The sequence below is a fragment of the Acinonyx jubatus genome, chromosome B1, assembly GCF_027475565.1.
Source record: "Acinonyx jubatus isolate Ajub_Pintada_27869175 chromosome B1, VMU_Ajub_asm_v1.0, whole genome shotgun sequence".
Lineage (NCBI taxonomy): Eukaryota > Metazoa > Chordata > Mammalia > Carnivora > Felidae > Acinonyx > Acinonyx jubatus.
The window spans coordinates 5,194,263-5,217,349 of record NC_069382.1 but is presented as its reverse complement, the minus strand read 5'-3'; the positions used below and the strand labels follow the sequence as shown (position 1 = coordinate 5,217,349).

General features: G+C 41.4%; 1 pseudogene; it reads left to right on the top strand.

Annotated features, from left to right (window-relative positions):
• Positions 1 to 20,159: 20,159 nt before the first annotated feature.
• Positions 20,160 to 21,173, top strand: LOC128314209 (non-histone chromosomal protein HMG-17-like; annotated as a pseudogene).
• The last annotated feature ends 1,914 nt before the right edge of the window (positions 21,174 to 23,087 follow it).

Sequence of the window (23,087 nt, the reverse complement as noted above, 5' to 3'; positions counted from 1 at the left end):
TGAAGCCATCTGGTCCTAGATTTGGTTTGTCGGGAGTGTTTTGATTGCTGATTTAATTTTACTGCTAGTAATTGGTCTGTTGAAATTTTCTATTTCTTCCTGATTCATTTTTGGAACATTCTATGTTTCTAGGGATTTATCCATTTCTTCCAGGTTGTCCAATTTGTTGGCATATATGTTTTCATAATGTTCTCCTGTAATCCTCTGTATTTCTGTGGTTATTTTCTCTATTTCTGGTCTTGCTTATTTGAGTCCTTTTTCTCTCTTCTTTTTTTTTTTTTGGCAGGGGAGAGGTGAATCTGACTAAAGATTTATCCATTTTCTTGGATCTTTTCAAAGAAGCAGCTCTTGTTTCATTGGTCTGTTCTGTTGGAGTTTTTTAAGTCTCTGTTTATTTCTGCTCTAATCTTTATTATTTTCTTTCTCCTACTGGCCTTGGGCTTTGTTGTTGTTCTTGTAGCTCCTTTAGGTGTAAGGTTAGGTTACTTATTAGAGGTTTTTCTTGCTTATTGAGGTAGACCTCAATTGCTGTAATTGTTTCCTCTTAGAAACAATTGTTGCTATAATCTTTCCTCTTAGGTTTTCTGCATCCCGAAGATTTTTGAGCTTTGTGTTTTCATTTGTCTCCATGTATTTCTTGATCGACCCATTTATTGTTTAGTAGCATGTTATCTAGCGCCCATGTATTTGTGTTCTTTCCAGATATTTGTTATGATTTATTTCTAGTTGTATTCTGTTGTGGTCAGACAACATGCATGATATGATTTCAATCTTTTTGGATTTATTGAGACTATTTTGTGGCCTAACATGTAATCTGTTCTGGAGAATGTTCCACAGGCATTTGAAAATAATGTGTATTTCACCGTTTTTTGGATGGAACCTTCTGATGACATGTCTATCAGTTCCGACTGGTCCAGTGCATCATCCAAAGCCACTATTTCCACTCCAAAATGAAGTATTAATGCCTAAATATTTTTGAACACTTTAAGCCATCCAGAAAAAAGGATGAGTGTCTTCTAAAACTTTACCAGCATATTTACAAGCTTATTTATCAGTTTACTTGGTGTTCTGAGTTAATTTATGCCTCTACTGTATCTCTTGGATTCTGGTATCTTTCAAAATGTGTGTGGGTAACTAACCACCTGGTTTAAGACAGACTAGGTTGGTTCTGGTAGCGGTCAGTGCTAGTATTTAACATCAGCGAGTTTGTCCCAAGCATTAATGCATACTGATTTTTAATTATTTTTTAATTTTAATTCCTGTACCATTAACACACGGTGTTATATTCGTTTCATGTGTACAGTATAGCGATTCCACAATTCTATGCGTTACTTGGTGCTCATCATGATTAATGTCCACTTCATCCCCTAAGGTACACTTATTACATCACCGCTTCCCTCCTCCAAACCCTGGCTCTTTCATCTTCCCTTTGTGTTTCCTGTTTCTCATCCTATTTCTCAAGATTTGGGATTTGCGACCTGGTCAACTAATGGCCACTCCTGGTGTCCCCCTCCCGCGTTTCTGGCTCTGTTGTGGACTGGCTTTGTGTTTGCCCACTGGGTTCTTTCAGTGTTCTTGGTTACCAACTTGCTGCTCTCTCTAAAGTCGGAAGCTGGAGCTTTTCTTCTAGAAAGGGGGAAAAAAACAGTCTACACCATGTCACTAGAGGAAATTCCGGATGGTCCCTGTTAGTAATCAAATGGCAAAAGTATTTACCTTAAAACCAGCAAGGTTGGAGGGTGGGATTGAAGTACCCACTGTTAGGGTTAATTGGGCATTTCAAAGAGTTTTCTGACATCCTTTTGATAAATACTTGGTCCCCATTGGAGACAAGGCTGTGGGCTTCCTGATGACAGGAACTACATATTATTGTTCCCTTTGACAGCCCCAGAGCTTTCCAAGGTGGACACATTTGAACGAATGAATGAATGAGTGAATGAATGAGCAGAGTGGGAAATTGTCAGTTCTTGTTTCTTACTGCAGTGTCCATGGCATTTCTAATGTGGGAGATTTAATTCTGTGTGTTTCTTGGCCAATCAGGAGAACTTCTGTTCTCTCCAAGTGAAGGCACATTGCTTTAGGCGTTTGGGTGTGAGTGGAAGGGAAGGAAAAGCAGATTGCAGAGTGAAAGGGGGTTTTGCCAGGAGGCCTCTGGAAAAAGTAAGAAGGCTCTGGAAAGCAAATTGTTGCCTTGCACTGTGCTTGTGGTTCCGTAGAGGGAATGGGACGGAGAAGTCCAGAGCGTTCACCTTAGGATGTGACAGCAGGCATACGCTAAATATGTTAATGTATGAGGTACAGAAGACATTGTACCTTAAAATATATGCTGAAAATTGTACCTTAAAATGTTACCTTAAAATATATGCTAATAAATGGGTGAACTATAGAGGAAGAACAAGGTAAAAAAGTGTTTTACTAAGCAAGCAAGAGATAAGAAATTAAATTTTAGTGTTGATTTCTGCCAGTAGGCAGTGGATAAACTGCAATTTCATTCATTCCTGCCAAAAAAAGGGTTGAGAACCACTATGAGCCGGGCATAGTGTATACAGTTGAGGGAACAAGAGAGACAGTATCTTAACCCCGTTTGTAAGGAGGGAGAAGCAGACAGAGGTATCTGATAGATATGGTGTGTCAGATGCCCACGAGTGTTGGCAGAGAAGCAGGTGCCTGAGTCTGGAAAGTGGAGATGTTTGAGGGAGAAGCCTTGAGGTGATGCTGTGTTTGTGTTGAGTCCCGGAGACCTGAGTGCGGGACGGGCTGGCACCTGGGCAAGACCGTTCCAGAGGGAAGAGTGAGTGCACAGGTTCTAAGATCATGTGACCTTGGTGTGCAAGGACACCCAAGCAGACACTGAATCAACATAGGTTATGGGCGAACCCAGTGCCTGAAGGGCCCCCCATCCACCACCACCTGTTGTAGAACCCTGCACTTCCTGCTGGATGTGCCCCTCCTCCCTGCTAGACAGGTCAGCCTGACCTATAACCAAGTGAGGGCACCACGAACGACCTTCTGTGAAAATAATTTTATTTAGGAAAAGATATAGAAAATTCTCATCTTCTCTTCATCTGATGGATGTTTCTGTTCAGTACATTTTAGGGATCAGTCTTCACACCCCCTACTTCCATTGTGTGTTAGGGTCACTAATAAACTTCAAGTACTTCTTACTGGATCGGGCTTACCATTATTTTCAAACTCAGTCTCAGGCTGAATTGCTTCCATCATCCCTCTCCCCAGTATGTGTTGTGCACATTTGAACATTAGGATAATTTAAGGGGCAGCTATATGGTGACTTCCCTAGTGCAAATAAACCAGCCACAAAGAAGCCAACTAAATAAATTAAAGAGGAGAGTGAGTGAATGTGCGTGTGTTTGCACACACAAGCCTTTGTGCCGATGCATTCAAAAGGGAGAGCTGAGGGGCGCCTGGGTGGCTGTCGGTTGGCTCAGGTCATGATCTCACAGTCTGTGGGTTCGAGCCCCAAGGCGGGCTCTGTGCTGACAGCTCAGAGCCTGGACCTTGCTTCGGATTCTGTGTCTCCCTTTCTCTCTGCCCCTTCCCCGGTCGTGCTCTGTCTCTCTCTCAAAAATAAATATTAAAAAAAAAACGACTAAAAAAAAGGGAGAGCTGAGATGGACACTGGATGGTATTTAGTTAAATGAACGAATGGAAAACTCAAATTGAGACATTAACACAAAACCTACACATAGGTCTGTCCTTGGGAAAGAGCGTTCTGTATAGTGTATCTTGAGAATTTTATCATTTTTGGATGGAACAGTAATTGATTCCATGCAATGAAGGGTAAAGATGTAGGACTGGACCTGTGGGAAATGCCAGCATCTTCTGTTTCCACAGCCATCTGACCTCCAAGAACTGTGGTGCTCTCCCACAGGAAAACCCAAATGGAATATTTCATTTGAGCCAGGGAAGAAAAGACTGTTTATGTTTCAATTTTGTATTCATTCATTCATTCATTCATTCATTCATTCCTTATTTATTTATATTTTAGTTTTTTTCTTAGAAGAAGAGAAGCTACATTTTCTGCTCCCCTGTGAAAATGTCAGGTACAGCTCTGTGGATTAGTCTCCCTGACGGAAATAGAAAGCGATCACCGCATAGTTAGGTAGAGTTTAATTGTAGAGAAACGATGGAAAGCGCATGGAATTCACAGGGAATTACCTCCTAAAGGAAGGAAAGAACAAATCAGTGAGAACTTAATGTGAGTCTGAGGTCTTAAAAGTCATTGTTTTCTCCTTTCTCTTGGTAAATATGTTCTTTTCCCCTGAAGAGGCATACCCTTGTGCCTGTTTGTGACAATAGTACGTAGTGATACTAATGGGTCATTTTATATATTACGTGGGAAGGGGAACGTGAAGTTTAAAAGATTCTTCTCGTCTATATAAAGTAAAGGAGCGTGGCTTCCTATTGATCGCTCTGTTATAGTAAGTCTTTTTTTATAAGCTGGTTTTTCCCAGGGAAATATCCATGGTGGTATGGGAGATGAAACTTAATTTCGCCCAAAGCAGGAAAAAAGTGAATTACCTGTGCTACTATTTTTGAGACGTGTTGACGGTGTGTTTGAGGTATTGGCCTTGATTAGAGCAGTTACCGCAGGGCTCCCCTGTGAGAAAAGCTGGGCTTTGCCATGTAAACATAAGGGTGGAAATGCAAACACATTTTCATTTACTAATTGCTGTAATCAAGGCAAGGCTCCTCCATCTTGAGCTTTGAGAAAAGTATAAACAGAAATAATAAATTGATTAATCATCTACAAAGAATCCAAACTGCTCTCACCGTTGAAGCATTTTAGCGCTACACGGTGACCTTAAGTAAGTCAAGGGCTGTTTTTCGACTTTATTTAGTTGTTTGTTTATAACGAAGCAGTGGATGGTAGAGACTGACAAAGCATTTAGGGGAAGAAACATCAACGATAACTCCTGGAATGGAAAACGTGAATTGCATTAATGGGCTAGACACAGAAGTCCTTGAGCTTGCCTCCTGCATCTACAACTCAATCACTGAACAAATGAAGACACACACAAACACACACACACACACACACACACACACACACACACACACACACACACACCCCAAGCCTTTTTGAGAGCTCTGTAGGGAAGAGTGGCGTGTCCAGCCTGATGAAAGGGTAGATGTTAAAATTCCCATGGAGACGGTAGAATTCTATGAATGGTTTAACAGAAGAGAAAGATGAATTTTGAGTATTAACTGAAACGGTAAAGACGAATCCCCTTGCCAACTGAGAACTAGTCATTGAGGAAGGAAGACTGTTTCACACTCAGGTCACCATCACGTGAAACAATCCCGGAGGCATGTGTAAACCTCGTGCCTAGCGAGTCACGGACTTGGGGAGCTTGACTGTCCTTGAGGGAATCTGGTGCTGTGGGATCAGCGGAGTCTGGTGGTGTCATAGGTGAGGGGAATGGGGGAATTAGCATCGTTTTGATAGCTGTGTATTGTGGCATGTTCCTTCAAAGTCTTTCCTTTGGTTTCTACTTGTTATTCTTAGTTGCAAGTGTTGTAAAGATGGCAAGACAGATACAAAATGTAAGTGGACACAGATTAAAAATGTGTCCAATGCTGGGAGAAATGTTTCTATTTTAGTATTATTGTTGTTATTATTATTATTAGAGAAAGGGGGTATGGGAGGGGCAGAGGAAAAGAGAATGAGAATCTCCACCTCAGCATGGAGCCCATGGTGGGGCTTGATATTAAGACCATGAGATCATCATCTGAGCCAAAATCAAGAGCTGGATGCTTAACTGACCAAGCCACCCAGGGCCCTAAGAATGTTGTTATTCTTTAGGGATAGGGTAACTGAGGGAACTGGATAAAAACCAATAATTGAAATTATGTAAATATTTCTAAATCGTGCCCATGTGTATTCAAATCACTGAACAATATAAATGCTAACTTAATAAATTATAACTTGCAAAGTGTTTTTATGCATTATCCTATAATTATAAATAAATAAACTCAAAAAAAAAAGAGAGATGCCTGGATGGCTCAGTCTGTTAAGCATCTGACTTGGTTTCTGCTCAGGTCATGATCTCACGGGTTGGTGAGTTCAAGCCCCACATGGGGCTCTGCACTAACTTTTTGGGATTCTCTCTCTCCACCCCTCCCCTGCTTGTGCTCTCTTTCTGTCTCTCAAAATGAATAAATAAACTATAATTACTAGTAATCATGTATAGCTATTTATTGAGTGCTTACTGTATTCCAAATATATTGCCAGTCACTTTATTTATTTATTTAGAAGGTGTGCATGTGAGTGGAGGGTGGGGGGTGCAGAGGGAAAGAGAATCCCAAGCAGGTTCCACACTCAGCACAGAGCTGACACGAGGCTTGATCCCATGACACTGGGATCGTGACTTGATTGAAATCAAGAGTTGGATGCTCCACCAACTGAGCCACCCAGGTGCCCCAATTGTCAGGCATGCGATATGCATTAGTTTAATTATAAAATCCCATGAGGTAGGAATTTTTTTTTTTTAACCGTAACAACTTTTCACCTAAGGATCCTAGATCAGAGACATAAATGAACTTGTAGAACATGACAGTCTGGGCCACGGAGTGTAGGGCTACCTGACTCCAAACCACATCCTTGAGTCTATACCACTGTTTTCCACATACTGTAATCCTTTCCTTTCTCTTTTATTCTGTTTTATTTGTGTTTACATGCTGAATGAGACCCACTGCACTAATATCGTGACCCACTGATTTGACTCACTGTTGGAAAAATCCTGCCCTAAGCAATGTGCTTCATTACAGAGATGGTGGGGGGAGGGATTCAGGGAATGCTTTTGGGTATGGATCTCTCATTTTATCCTCATAGCCCTGCCCTAAAGGAGATCAAGCAGACAGGAAAACTGAATTTCAATGCCACCACCAGAGTCTTCCAGCTAGTAAACAGTTAGGACTGAAGCCTACAACCCTGGCTCAAAAGTCTCACATTCTGCTCAGCCCCACTGATCCAAGCCATGGTCACCACTTACGGGGCCATGACGGGAGTCTCCAGCTGGCAGTGCGCAGTGTCTCCTTCCCTCCAAGAGCCCGTTCTGCACAGAATAGCCTCGAGGATCCTTGCAACACCTGAGTCTAGTTGTGCCACCCCTCTGCTCAAACCCCTTCAGCTGGTGTAGGTAGAGCATGCGTGGGAAGGCTCTCATGACCCGCTTTGCAGCCACAGACACACACACACACACATCCGCGTATACACACATCCACAGTGCACATGCACACAGAAGCGTCCATATGCCTGTATGCCCAAACACATCCAATCACATCACGTACACCTGTTCACATACATGCAAACACACACACACACACACACACGCGTGCACACACACACACACACCCTGCCCTTTAGTTTGGTCGGTTTGTTTCTAGCTGGTTTATTTTCAGTAACGAAATCGTCGTACAATTATGTTTTAAATTATCCTGATGTCCAAATGTGCTTAAGGCATAGTGGGGAGAGGGCTGATGGGAAGAGTTCGGCGATCATGCCAAGCCTGGTCTAAGAAGGAAGTGTTTGATTTGTATGAATCACCATCGCGGACAGCGCAGGTGAGGGCTGTGGAGACCGATTCCTAGAATGAACTTCCCAAGAATATCTATTGGATGCAAAAAGGAAATATGAGAACTTATTTTCCATATTATTTTTTTTTTCTAAATGGATTTGTACTAGTTTTCTTGGTCACGGGTGCCGTCACTTGGTTACACATCTGGCTGACTTGTATCTAGGGGTGAGGACTGAGCCATCCTCTGGGAGAGTGGGCTCCCCAGCGAGGGGGGGCGGCAGATGAGAGCATCTCAGGCATTGGATGGGCTTCTACTTCTTATAGCGTGTACGTCACTTGACCTTCGTCTGGTAAAGTGGATTTGTAAATTCTCCGACTTCAACCAAACCAGCCCTCAGCACAAAGACCTCAGCAATGAAACAAGCACAAATGAACAGCAAGAAAATAACAGGGGTTCATCATAAACCATAGACATCATCGAAACTTCAAGACAGGTACTCCTTTAACATCCAAACATCAGAACATACGTGGTGTTTTGGGGAGGTGAAATTCACACTACGGGGAGAGTGTTTGGAAAGAGGTTTCCCTTTTTTCTTTTTTCTTAATTGTGTCTGTTTTTTCATGGTTTTTATTTCAGAAAATGATAGGCATATGCCCACTCTGAAATCTTTTCATATTTGCACACTGGATAAAGTAACTTTGGGAATAAATTTCAAAAATCTTTGAAATGATGAGGTATAGTAAATATATATTTTTTAAATTTCAGAACAATTTTAGATTGACAGAAAAATTGCCAAGTTGGTACAGAAGGTTTCTATATATCCTGCATAGAGTTTCCCCTTTCAGTAACATCTTAGGTTAGTATGGTACATTGGCGACAATTAATGATTCAGTATGGATGCGTTATTATTAATTAAAGGCCACACTTTTTTCATATATCCCTGGTTTTCCTTGATGTTCTTCTGTCTTTTCCAGGTAGCCATCCAAAACACCACACTGCATTTAGTTCTCACGTCTCCTTAGGAGTTTTTTGGCCGTGATGATGTCTTAGACTTTCTTTGGTTTTGATGACCTTGAGAGTTTTGAGACCTTCAGTTGGGATTTGTCTGATATATATATTTTTCATGATTAGATCGGGGTTATGGATTTTGGGGAGGAAGATACAGGTAAAGTGCCGTTCAACCACATCATATTAAGACTCTGTACTATCACAGGACTTACCTTTGCTTATGTTAACCACAGTAGGTTTTACACACAGTTGCAAACATGAAATATAACATTTTCCAACTAATTTATTAGGAAAGCCCAGATATGTGAGGGAAGATGATAATGTAATAGCCATACTCATAAACTTTTCTGTATTTGGTGGATTGGGATAGTAAGTGTAGCCAGTAATCCTCTCCTTTACTTTTGGAGTAACGGTGTTTTTTCAGTCACGATAGCCAGGAAGTAAATATTGAAACAATCTGAACTTAGATCCAGATTTCCAAATTGCCATCTTATAAAGGGTAAAAAACAAAGAATTTTAAAGAATTACACATATTCAATCATTCAAAACAGTCAAATGATTTTGTTTAATTAATAAACAAGTGAAATAAATACCTGAGTAAAATTAAGAATACTTCAGTTAATAAAATAACAACATAAAACATTCTATTTCCTCTTAAAAGATCTCTTGTGCATTACCTGTGAAGTTAGGCATTAACAGGCTCTTCTCTGAATACTAGATAGGATTGGTAAAAGCTCATTTATTTATTTAACAAGCATGTATCCTACCTCCAGTGGTCATCCAGAGTCCTTAGAAACTGGAAAACCAGTGCTGAGAAGGGGTCATAACTTTTGGGAACAGAATTGGGATTAAATGCCAGTCTTTGCATGCAGATAGATTGGGGTTCGTGCTTCAGTTAGGAGATTTTAGTGACCTTGGGAAAGTTGTTTAACTTTGTTAAGCCACGTTGCTAAATGAGTAAAATGGGTTTGACATATATTTTCTGTGTTAAATGCAATCCTAATTCCCAGTACAGTGGCTCATGATTGATGTTCCTTCCTTTCTCTGCGCTCTCCAATAACACCTTTATTTATTTATCTTTTCTGTGAGGCTGTAAGGACACAACACACAATAACATCTTAGCAAATTCCAAGTATACAATACGGTATTATTAGCTATGGGCACTGTGGTTTGTGTGGCTCTCCAGAACTTACTTACCTGTATAACTGAAAGTCTGTGCTATTTCACTTTCACCTTCCCATTTCCCCTCCCCCGAGCCCCTGGCAGCTGCTGTTCAAGTCTGCACTCCTATGCATTTGACTGTTTTAGATGATACGTATTGATCAGACCATGCAGTATTTGTCTTTTTGTGTCGGGCTTATTTCACTTAACGTCCTCTAGATCCATCCATGTTGCTGCAAATGGCATGATTTCTGTCATTTTTTAAAGCTGAATATTCTCGTATATGTGCCACATTTTCTTTACCTGTTGATCCATCGATGGACACTTAGGTTGTTTGCATATGTAGGGCTGTATGAATCATGTTTCAATGGATGTGTGAGTGTAGGGATCTCTTTGGGATCCTGATTCTAAGTCCTTTGGATAGAATTGCTGGTCAGTGTGGTTAATGCCAGTGGGTGCAGCTTCCTGATGTCACTGTTGTCTGCATAACATTCCTTAGCTTCTCAGTTTGTCCACAATTATTCAGCAGTTTTCTACATCAAATATGTTTGGTTTAAAATGCCCGTAGTTGCTTTTTGTTTGTTTTCTGTTTTTATTTTTTTGATTTTGATGTTTTGATTTTGATTTTGATTTATTTTTTTGCGAGCCAGCTATTGTTGGGTACAATTATATTAAAAAAAAAACTGTATCGCATTAAGTTTTGAGCAATCCCCTAAAATTGTAATTTTGCTTTGGATATTCTATCAAGGGATTAAAAGCTAACCCTTCTCAGTTTTGTTTTATTGTCGGAGATCACCTGCAGCACAGCATTAATTTTTTAAACATGAGTGGGAAAGACTAAAACCAACAGGAAAAAAAAATCGTGAGATGTAGAGAAAATGGAAGATACAAGTTAAAATTAGAAAAAACCAACAGTTTTCCTTTTGTTTCTGAAAGGAATGACTTGATTGAGTAAAACAAATAAGGGCTGCGTGTATGCACTGTCACATGTCTGTGTCTATAGTCCATAAATAAAGCTGATCTGGTAATAATATTTCCATCATTGGAAATTCTAGCAAGATACAGACTTACGTATATTATAGGAGTTTGAAAACATTAATAACAGATGATTTAAAATGTACTGCCTTAGATAATTTTATTATTAAAAAGCCCTGACTTGGAATATTTGGGCCACTGTGTGCTTCCGGTAGATACTTGGGAGTTTAAACGAATGGCAAAAATTCTTCCTTCAATCAGAAATGAAAATCCATTTTTTTTATCTCATCCCAAAGTGAACCAAATGGATTTTCTGTTACAGTATGTGAGCCCAGAGAGTAGAGTGCATCAACCTAACTATTCCTGCAGAGGCTGAAATTGTAGCATTCTGAGCCCCTCTTTAAATATGGAAAATCATTTCAACCTCCTTCATGTTTCTTGAGCCTTAGCCACAGGCAGCTGAAATGAGTCCTTCGTGCTGTTTTCTTACGCCTACAGCAAGACAAATGCTCCCTCACCCCACGTGATAAAGTAGCACCTGCTCTGAATGTGTACAAATTGGCTAGTCTAAGGGTCCCTGGTCATGATTTCCTGTGATTTGTGTGAGAGACATTTAGGATGGACACCAAAATTTTTCCAAGTGGGCTATATTATTTGAGTAGAATGACAATGATCTTTCCCAATTTGGGGAATACCATGATTATCCTACATTTACTGGTGGTCCGTTCTTATTTTTAAATGATTGTATTTGGCAAACCTTGTCATTGAGGCAGAGATAAACATGCCAAAGGGACCTGTATGTTTGCATTTATACACTCATTTTTTCTCTGATATTTATGTCATTGTAATATCTTAAATCCTAATTATTTTTGATTTTGTGTGAAATGGACTTTAAAAAATTTAAAGATGTTGTCTCTATGCACTAATAATAATTTTCTCTGCCATTCCTTTGAAGCACATTAACTTGATATTATAGGGCCTGGCTTCCAAATTCATAGATTCTATTGTTCCATTTACAGATTTTTAAAGGTTTTCAATTACTGTCAGTATGCTTATGCTATTTGGTAGTTAGTAGTTTTAAAATCTGAAAATATGGGTGACCACCATAAAGAGAAGAAGAAGGCACAATCCTATGGTTCTCAAGTCAAGGAAAATGAATAAATAGTGTCAACCTCAGTCTGTTCCAATGACATACATATGACTACATGCCAGTTGTTAGAGTGGACTACATCCACTGAGAAATATGATTGAATGTGTCTACTATAAAATATCCCTGTAATTATTTGATATCAAAACCAGCAAGTATAATGTAGACATTATAATATGTGTCTATAATACACATTGTATATACATATGTATATAATACATATTATATATAATACAATGTACATAAATGTAGACATTTAAATATGTGTAAGAAAACTGTAAATAGTATTGTAGGTTATTGTATATTTTCGCAACAGCATCATAAACATAAGGGGGAAATGAAAGGATTCTATGTCAGCATCCACACTTACACTGTATACGTACATGCACGTATATTAGATAGGTAATAATATGGTGACAAGAATGGCCACAAGACAGAAGAGTGTGCTCTTTCTGACGCTTCATTGTCGCAATTGATTGCAGCCCCAGCTTTGTTTCTCTAAGGCTATTCTGTGATGCTCACTGAGCCCTGTTGCTGTGGTGACGTACTCACGAGGCAGTGCTCGTGTCTTTCGGACGTTCTGACGGCGTGGGGTGATGACCAGTCTCCTCATTTGGTCTTTATCCCAAGGTGACATTTCCATGATCACAGTTTTGGTATGGTAAGAAACAGCTTCCTTTTCCAGCCTTGAAAGTTTGGGAATGTATGGGTTTTCCACTTGCTTTCTAAATTTGCCAGCAAGATGATTTGTTCTTTTCTGAGATGGTCATACTCTGGTGGTAACTTCTCCAAGGTAACTAGCAACAACTGGCTCTCACGTAAAACATGCTCCCGTGGAACTTTCTCCCGTGCCACAGATTCGTGAGCTCTGTCTTTCATTTTGCACTTGGCAACATTGGCAGTTTTCCCAATTTTTTTCTCCACCACCTGACGCGAAGTTAGCATCGTCCAGTTCTTGAGGACGGTCCCTTCACTCCCATTGCCCACTCAGGCCCAAAGGCAGTGCTACGTATTTCAGGTTTTGGTTGCAGCAATACCTCCCACTTCTGGTACCAGTTTCTCTGCCAGTCACGTTGATGTGTCCCATATACTCACAAAGCCTCAGCGACGTAAGACAGTAAGCAGGTGTTCATATCACCTGGGGCGACTCCACCTGAGACCGCGTTTCTCTGGAGGTGACTGGAGGGTCTGTGACAGCAGTCCCAGGTGTGACTCCTGCTCTGGCCCAGACCTGTCCTTCTCAGGGTCTTGTTCATCAGCCTGGATTAAGGAGGCAGCAACGTCCTCGGCGTCATTCTTCTCAGGACAGCAGCAGGAGTGCAAGAGGGCCAGCCCAACCTCGCAAACAGTCAAAATCTCGGTTCCTACCAGATGGGTGGTATCTCATCAGCCACAGCCCATGACACGGCAAGACCCAAAGCCACAGGCTGGGGTGTAAATCCTCCTTGCCCTGAGGGAAAGATGTGAATGAAAAATCATTTTAGAGGAGTGAAGTTAGGACTGATAATTCAACCTGGCAATTACTTGTTCTTTTGGAACAAAAGGCCCTGATAGTGCCTACATTGGGTTGTCGTTATCGGCTTACTTGTTTTGCTACCCCTAAATGCTGAGCTACTAAAATCTTCACTAAAGAAACTCTTGATGGTTTTGTCTGCATGCCCTACACCTGCTGTGGGTTGATGTCACCTAGTTGGCATTCTATAAGGATGCCTAACGTCTGTTCATTGATAGCAGCAAAATGGAAGCAATTATCTTCCGTGATGCATTTTCATTTTCTGGAAGCATTGACACAAGTGAGGGAGAAAGGGGAGAAGGAGTTAGTTGGGTCATAGGTGTATTGTTGGCAGTGCTCTCTCTTGCTTCTCTGTGTGACCCATAAATGAGATCTCAGACTCGCTGGTGGGTAACAACGCTTTTCTCAGAAGAAAGAGTGGACGCTCTGTTCTCCTGCGTAAATCATTTATGTCACGATCCTTCAACATACTTAAGGACTCCCCTCCTGTATTCTGTTTCTTCCTTCCCATGTGCAAATGGAGAACTACTAAATTTCCATCTCTTGTTCTACTCGTATTATGACCAGTACCTGTTCTGGACATTTTAATGTCATTGGAGGAATGCAGCAGGCTATGTAAATGATTTGACATTTATTGATGTCAAGCACATGGTAAGAGAATCACGAGGCTTTAACATCCGCATAGCATTCTTATTTTGTGTATGTTAAACTTTTTTTCTTGGCTACTTCTTGTGTTTACCAAAAGATGTCTCTTTCATTTGGGTGATGTTTACCCCTACTCTAAATAAAAGACGTGGGAAATACAGAAACGGAAGAAAATTTAGCAGGATGAACCAAAACATATTAAGAATGGGAAACCCGTTGAGTGTAATGGAAGTTTGCACTCCTAATTTGTACTTAAAATTTGCATTTGGAGTCTTAGGTTCATGAATGTACAGTAGATCCAAGCGTAAGATGATTGGATTAAGAGCAAAATAAAATCAACCTGGTGACGACTAACACCTCTATGTTAGGAATTTCCCTCAAAACTAAGGTAGCTGGAAGCTGTATCTTGCTGGGGCATTTTAGTGAGCAGACGACTCGATTATTCAGTTTCAGAGGATGAAATTCACTAGTTCTGCCCTGAGAGTACCATGGAAAGGCTTCAGACATTTCTTCCTTTCCTTCTTGGGCGGGTCATAGCATCCTTATTCCCTCAGGATAGGTTTTTAGTCTTCCATTATTTTTCCTCTTGAGTTCCATTTGAGTTTGACAAGGCCAAATCTTCTCTGATCCCAAATTTATGTACAAAGTACCGTCCATCAAGAACAGTGATGACAAACCTTTCCCATGCAAGCCACTGTATGGCTAAATCGGGAAGGTGAGCAGTAAAATAATCATTTGTTCGAAGGTTTGTTTTTGTTTTTGTTTTTGTTTGCAAAATACTTCACTTGTCTCCTCTGAGCACATTTGCTGATTCACGAGGCTGGCAGAGGTTGTAGTGGGTAGTGTTTGTCAGCCCCAGCTCCCATTCTAAGCCAATAGTCTGTGTCTTTGATCATTTGCAGGAAGTTTTGGAATATCATCGAAGATGGCCTGGAGGTATTCTCTTTGGATTATGGTGCCAGCATGAAAAAAATTATCTTGGTCTGCTTGTCGATGGGTAGGCTTCTCCCCACCCCACCCCCCGCCTCCGTAATAAGCTGGGACGATGACAAATGCTTACCGCGAATCAACCATGAAGATCTTTGCCTCCTTTGTAAGCGAAACCCAGACTTTGTGGTCTGATGTGGAATGACTACAAGCTGTGCTGTGCCCCGAGGCCACCAGGCAGAGGAGCATGGAGCATGGACGTTAGCTTTATTTGTAGTGAAGAAATTGGCAGAGAGCAAACCTGTTCTCTTGCCAAATGGCTTCCGTGTTCTTGAAGGTTGTACGATTGTCTCTGGGGTCAGAGAAGAAAGCTGATAAATCAACCAAAGAGACTATGACACAATCCCTGCTTCCTTGGTGGGTCCCTGAATGTCCTGTGCCCTGGGAGTCCTGGTGATCGTATGTACTAAGTGGTACATATAACAGGGTATGTATAAAGGTGCTCATTAAAGAGTAGTGCAGATGGCATTTTCTGGCTTCTTGAGCTTGAGATGCCTTTGTTAGTAATGTGGCCTTATAGGCTCCAGACTGGTTGTTTGAATATACTGCATCTACCATATACCTTTCCTGGCTCTTGGGGACATTCCCCAGGATTAACCTCTTCTCCTCCTGACCTATTTGCTAGGTCCCTCCTGGCTGGCTAGACTTGGAGCCTTTGCTTTTTTTCTGGACGCCTACTGCTACGTGTTACAGGTTGAATGTTTGAGTCTCTCAAAATTCCTATGTTGAAGTCCTAACTCCCAATAGGATGGTGTTTGGAGATGGGGCCTTTGGGATGTGGTTAGGTTTAGATGAGGTCATGAGAGTGCAGTTCCATGAGGGAATTAGTACCCTTATAAAAAGAGACATCAGAGAGCTTATGCTCTCACACACTCTCTCTCTCCCCCTCTTTCTGCTGTGTGAGGACACAGCAAGAAGGCTGCCATGTGCAAGCCCGAAAAGAGGGCCCTTACCAGTATCTGGTAATGCTGGAGCCTGGATCTCAGACTTGCAGGTGCTAGACTGGGAGAAATCCATTTCTGTTGTTTGTTACCCAGTTAATGGTATTGCGTTATGGTGGTCCAAGCTGACTAAGACAGCATACCACCCAGTCATGATGATGATGATAAGAACAGCAGTAGTAGAGTGATAGCCCTCTTCTACTGAGCGTCTTTTCCATCCCAGACTCTGTTCTAAGTGCCAACGGTATTTAGCCATGAATTCTTATTCCTCTTCCAAAATCTGTGTGGTTACTATTTCCACTGTCCCAAGGACAAAACAAAGTACAAATTAGGCTGGGTGATTTGGCCAAGGTTGAATGGGTAGTAGGAGATGAAGTTGGGACAGGACCCCACCTGTCCTGGTTCTGGAGCTCAGGCCTTTAGTCACCATATTGAAATCTTACTTCATTCCCTTGTTAAAATTTCATTTTATTCACTCACTTACTGAATACTATTGAGCATTTTCTATCTGCTGGCGACATACAAACATAAATGACCTCTACTTTCAAAGACTTCGTATTCTACTTTGAGAAAAAAAAAACTTGCTGTTGCAGAAATTTTAATAGCTGGACAAGGCAACAGAAAGTTCGATTCTCAATTATTTTTTTTTAATTGGGACACTTGTGCTTTGGCTGATACATTTAACTTCTCTAAACCTCATTTCCTCATTTGTAAAATGGACATCTTGCATACTTTGGCATGAGATGAAACCATGTAAGTGAAAAACGCTTTGCAGACTGAAAAGCCATACGTATACCAGCTGGTACATATTGATAATATGAGTGTTTGTGTTTAGACCCAAAACACTGGCGGGTTTCCTCTTCAATATCTGACTATATTTTTATATGCAATCATTCCAGAAACACTTTCTGACTCCCACACATTGCATCCATGTCGTGTAATTTAATCTTTATAAAGCAAGATTTCCATTATTATTCCATTTTAAGATTTGAATACTGAGTACCAGAGAGGTCAATTCATACAAGATTATGCTACCAGAAGACGAGAGAGCCAGTCAGTGAATCCAATTTTTCTGATCCTGGAGGCTGTGCTTTTTCCACCATGTAAGTCTCTTGGTAGGCTTATTAGTAATATATATTTTCATTCTTCAAGCATCTCACATTTTCCTAAAATTGAAGGGATAATGTTATGAGTGGAATACATATAATACATTAAGGAATAGTGAAAAAGAAGTGACTACTGCTCTTGGTGGAGGCTTTAGAGGAGAGGGAACAGTGGACCTAGCATTTCTTTGTGGTCAGCGTTCTTGGTGCAAGAAACAGAAGCAAGCCTGGACCAGAACTGGGGCAAAGGGCAGACACCAAGAGTGTTTTCTGGAGACAAGTGCATGAAGCATCTTGCAGCCTGAAGCACCTGCCTGGAGAGTTCCCATCAGTGCAGCTGGTGGTAAAGTTCTGCTGAGAAATGACCCTTGACCGTTTCCACTTTGCATTTCCCCTGAAGATCCTAAGTATCCATAAACCAGGTCTGTTGTGTGCCCTGTTCTGCTGTGCCAGCACTCAGAGGAGGCCTGGCCCTCTTGGCTTCCACATCTGGGACAGGCCTTACTCTGTGTTGCCAACAGGACCAGATGGAGGGAGGGGACAATTCTTTCATGGGGGTCAGTGCTTTGGGATAACATGGATGCCAGACAGCAGCAAAACACATGCCACCATTTTGAAGAAAATGGACAAGTGCTTTCCAGGTAGAGAAGAAATCGTGTGCCCTTCCAAGGGGGTAAGGGTCAGTGTGGAAAAGCAGAGAGGCACAAAAGAGCATGGTCTATCTATTGAAGAAAAAAAAAAGTGAGTATGGCTACAGCATAGCAAACTTGGCTGAGTGGGTTGGTTTGGAGTCAGGGAAAGTAAATTGGATTTGGGAAATAGAAACCTTGTCCCCTAATGTATTTCAGGGACTGTTATGACAGGCGAGTGAGAGAGATTTAGGAGTAGGACAGGACTGTGGACTGATTGTTATGCTATGTGTGCCCCCAAAGCCATATGTTGAAATCCTAATGCCTTATGTGATGGTGTTAGGGGTGAGTGGTTTTAGAAGAGGACCATGTCATTAAAGGTGGAGCCCTCCTGATTAGTGCCCTTCAGAAAGACACCCCAGAGAGCCCCCTTCTACCATGTGAGGATACAGTGAGAAGGTACCATTTATGAGCCAGAAAACTCTCACCAGACCCTGACTCTGGGAACACTATGGTCCTAGACTTCCCAGACTCCAGAACCATGAGAAATTAATAAATTTCCATTGTTAATAAAGTCACCAAGACTGTGACATTTTATCCCAGCAGCCCAAATGGACCGAGAGAGATGTATAGTTGCAATTCTTTGTTTGTAATTTGTGGTTCAATGTGTGTCTCTTTTAGCGGTGTCAGAGAGCAGACTATAAGGGGACCAGTCTCAAATGTACAAGATGGGGCTTCTTTACTCTCTTTTCCAGTGATTTATCCCTAACAGTAGAGAACTCATCAAGTGTCTCCTGGGGAGTATGGAGCCTGACTCAGAGCAAGCGCATCATGCATAAGTATGCACAAATGTTCTTTTAAGCCTTCTGTTTGTTCTTAAAATGTATGCGAATTTTGAAATTTTCTTCCTAACATATCCACACACACACACACACACACACACACACACACACACACACACATTTGAGGGACAGTAGGTTACTCACTCAATGTCCATTTCCTCTTCCTTCTTCCCTGTAGTATCTTTCCACATACACAGGAAAGGTAATTCTGTCTTCAGCATTCAACGTGGATCATGGGAATCCCATCGTGATTGCCCGCCCTATAGTTGGGAGTGCCCATGTTACTTGGAGGGGTGGTACTGAAAAACATTTTCTTGTTCTTAAAAGATAGATGGTGCCTTACTCTTCTTTTCTGGCATTGTTTTGTCTCTGGATCTGATATCTGGGGCTGTGGTAGTTATTTCATAAGTCCTGGAGAGCCAGCTAGAGGAGAAAGCCCCTATTGGGAAAATGACCAAGGAAAATTATACAGAATGGAGGGTTTTGACATGGTATCATCGAGTCTCTGGGTCAACCAAGCTTGGAGCCACCTGCCTTGGGGACCTGCTGCCTTGTGAGGTGATGAAATGTTCCTAAGAGTGAGTTCAGGCTTTCAGATTCCTGCAGGAGAAAGTATTCTTGCTAATTTACCCCACCTCTCAGAAAGGCTGGTGCTCCAGAAAGATGCACAATATGAATGTCCTGAATTTCTTTCTCTCTCCCCCCACCACATGTCCTTGAACCCCTGAGATAATTCATACATGCATTTCGGAAACTCAAACTGCCATCCTTTCCATGGTGCTAAGTCATTTGCTTTTAATGTGTGAACTTATTCATGATGAAGTATATAAAACACAAACTTACCAAATCTGCATTCATTGGACAGTCCTAATGAATCATCTTCCTATTCTGTACATATATACGGGTATAACTTGAGCAGGGGTTGTCTGTGTAGTGCAAGAATTAATTTTGGTTTTGCGGAATTATATTCAATTTAACACTAGCTGATAAATGTGTTATGTGTGGACAAACACGTCTTCTGAAAGCTAGTTATTTTCCCTAAAGTCTAAAAGTATGTAAAACACATTCTCTATATGATATAAACAAGTTGTTTTTATTTGGAACATCTTAAATCTGTGTTTCAGTGTACTATTCAGTTCAGTATCTACTCTAATTTTCCAACAAGGGCTTTGATATGGAACATGAGAAGGGACCCCTGGGGGGTGGTCCTCAGAGGGAGCAGTGGAAGCCAGAAAAGCTTCTCTCTTCCTTGTTTATTTTCCTGGGCAGCATCTGTTAAAATAAGGTGGGAGAAAGAAATCTTCCACCTGATTTTTTTTCTCGCAACTCCTTTAAAAAATAAATGAGCTGGTTAAGTGTCCGACTTCAGCTCAGGTCACAATCTCGCGGTCTGTGGGTTTGAGCCCCGTGTCTGGCTCTGGGCTGATGGCTCAGAGCCTGGAGCCTGCTTCTGATTCTGTGTCTCCCTCTCTCTCTGCCCCACCCCTGTTCATGCTCTGTCTCTCTCTGACTCAAAAATAAATAAACGTTAAAAAAAATTTTTAAAAATAAATGAGCTGGAAGAGGAAGTGAGAACACCCCCCAGGACTGGCCAAAGCCTATGTGCTGTTGCCCTTTGCATCCAGTGCCTACCCCGTGCCCCTCCCCCCCCCCCCCCCCGCCGGCCATGATGCCCAAGAGAAAGGCAGCAGGGGATTCTGAAGGAGATAAAGCCAAGGTGAAGGATGATCACAGAGGTCTGCAAGGCTATCTGCTAAACCTCCTGGAAAGCCAGAGCCCAGACCTAAGAAGGCCCCTGCAAAGAAGGGAGACCTGGTACCCAAAGGGGAAAAGGGGACAGCTGATTGTGGCAAGGATGGGAATAACCCTGCAGAATATGGAGTTGCCCAAACAGACAGGGCACAGAAAGCTGAAGGTGCTGGGGATGCCAAGTGAAATGTGGGCATTTTGGATAACTGTGTACTCCTGGTGACTGCACTGTTTGAAATACTATTTTTGATCAACTTTTATAAAAATACATGCTTTTGATTTACTTTTTTTTAAGCTATGTTGTTAGCACACAGGACACTTTATTGTTGTTTTGAGGGAAAGGGCGTATGTCGCTAACAGAATATCTCCAAAGCAAGATTGATACAATGGGGCAAAACACCATTCCCTTCTAGGTTTGAGGAACTTCCTCTTGGTTCCCAGGAGGAGGGATTCCTTGACATAAACACACATTAGTCACCTTGGCACAAATGCCTTGTGGTGTGGGAAAGCTAAAATTCATTCTTTATGTCCTCTTCTCCCTGTGCTTTCCACATAGACTTGACTCCCTTAAACCCACATCCCTGTTGGAACTTGACCCCAAGAAATGGTTCTCAGTGTGGCGGGTGATCTGGACTTTACAGTGTTGCCATTGAGATGACATCTCTCAAAAGAATTCCTTTTGTAGCTTGTGGATCTTCAGGTGCATAATTCTGCCATTTTCACTTCATTTCCTGAAAGGGTTGGCTTGTGTAAAGTTTAATAACTTTTAATAACAAGATGCTAAATGTCAAGCGTCAACCCTCACTCTAAACTTTCCCTGTTGAGAGCATCAAATGAAGACTTCATTGGCCTTGATTTTGGTAGTCCATTGAAGAAGGAAGTTTAAAAATTATTGTATACTGTTAACGACTGCCCGCCCATGTCCTGCCTGAAATACTATGATTGTTTATGAAAACTATCTGGATAATAAAGCTGGATATAGGGGCGCCTGGGTGGTTCATGGGTTAAACGTCAGACTTCGGCTCAGGTCATGATCTCACAGTTCGTGGGTTAGCGCTGTGCATCGGGCTCTGTGCTGACAGCTCGGAGCCTGGAGCCTGCTTCGGATTCTGTGCCTCCCTCTCTCTCTGGCCCTCCCCAACTCATACTCTGTCTCTCACTCTCAAAAAATATATTTAAAAAATTTAAAAAATTTGAAAAAAACTGGATACAGTTTGAATGAAAACAAAACAACCAATAAATAAATGAACTACTTATTTGCACTAAACAAAGGAATATTTTTCCTTTCGTGAATTATGAAATTTAGTGAGGTGATACTTACTATGGTCATTTTATATACATCAGTGCATTTTAATTTTGACATCTTTTCTTCATGGCTTCCTTAAATTATTTCCATTAGGGTTTGGGTTTTACATACAGTGCTAACAGTTAATTTGGAAAGATGTAATGCAGCAACTTGAATTGAATCCTCAGTCCATCTTTTTTATTTTTTATTTTTTAAATATTTATTTTTGAGACAGAGACACAGAAGGACAGAACGTGAGCGGGGAAGGGGCAGAGAGGGAGACACAGAATCTGAAGCAGGCTCCAGGCTCCGAGCTGTCAGCACAGACCCCGATGTGGGGCTCGAACTCACAAACCCCAAGATCATGAGCTGAGCCGGAGTTGGACACTTAGCCGACTGAGCCACCCAGGCGCCCTGCTAAGTCCATCTTTTATGACCAAACACTAAAATAAATATTATCTATATTCTAGAAATTGTTAGGGATGAATTTGTCATAATATTATTTGTGTTTGGATGGAGTGAATTTGTCTTATTTTTATGTTTTCAATCCTAATTCATGTCTGAAGGAAAAAACCATTTGGCTTACTATTTAATAGAAAAGCTATATTTTCTTCAGTGGGATTTTTTTTGGGGGTAACTCTCCTGTACTTGTTTTACATAATATAAAATATGATAGATGGGGGATACCTGGGTGGCTCAGTAGGTTGAGTGTCCAACTTCAGGTCATGATCTCATGGTTCATGAGTTTGAGCCCCATATTGGGTTCTTTGCTATCAGTGCAGACCCCACTTTGGATCTTCTGTCCCCCTCTCTCACTGCCCCCCCCCACTCATGTGTACACTCTCTCTCTCTCAAAAATAAAAAATAAAAATAAATGTGATAGCACATGACAAGGAGAGAACAATTCGTTTTCCTACACAGGTGGAATTTATTTTGGGTTAGAAATGTCAAATTCTGGAATGTGGGTCCTGTCCTCACTGTTGTATTTTCCCTCTCCGTGTTGTCAGTCATGGTCCCTCCCCTCGTTTTCCACCTTCTAAAATACTGCCTGTGTTTGTGTGTATGTATGTGTGTGTGTGTGTATGTGTGTGTGGTGCTGGTTAGTAGAAAGAGTCCTGATCTTTGACTCTGAATTTGAGTTTTAGCCCATCCTTGTTTTGATACTAACATTTTGTTAGAGCTCCCATTTCTGCCTTGATAGAATTAAGATACTAGCAACTTCGTGGGGTGGTTTAGAGTATTAAATGCACAAATCCCATACGCAGGCACAAAATAGTTCATCTGGTCCAAAGGAGACCATAAGATGAATATTTGCTGAATCTTATCCCTCAAATAAGAAATCAAAGAATGTCTGAACTAAAAAAGCTAAGGAATACTCCAATCTGTCTATTTCACACGTACAAAGACTCAAACTCTGAGAAGTAATAGGCAAGGTCACAAAGCACCCTAGTGATGGAACGGTGGTGAGGACCCAGGAGCACATGTTCAGCCCCATCGGTGGCCCTACCTAAGCAGGCTGTATTCCAACCCAGACCCGTGTTGGCGTTTACCCAACGTATCCAT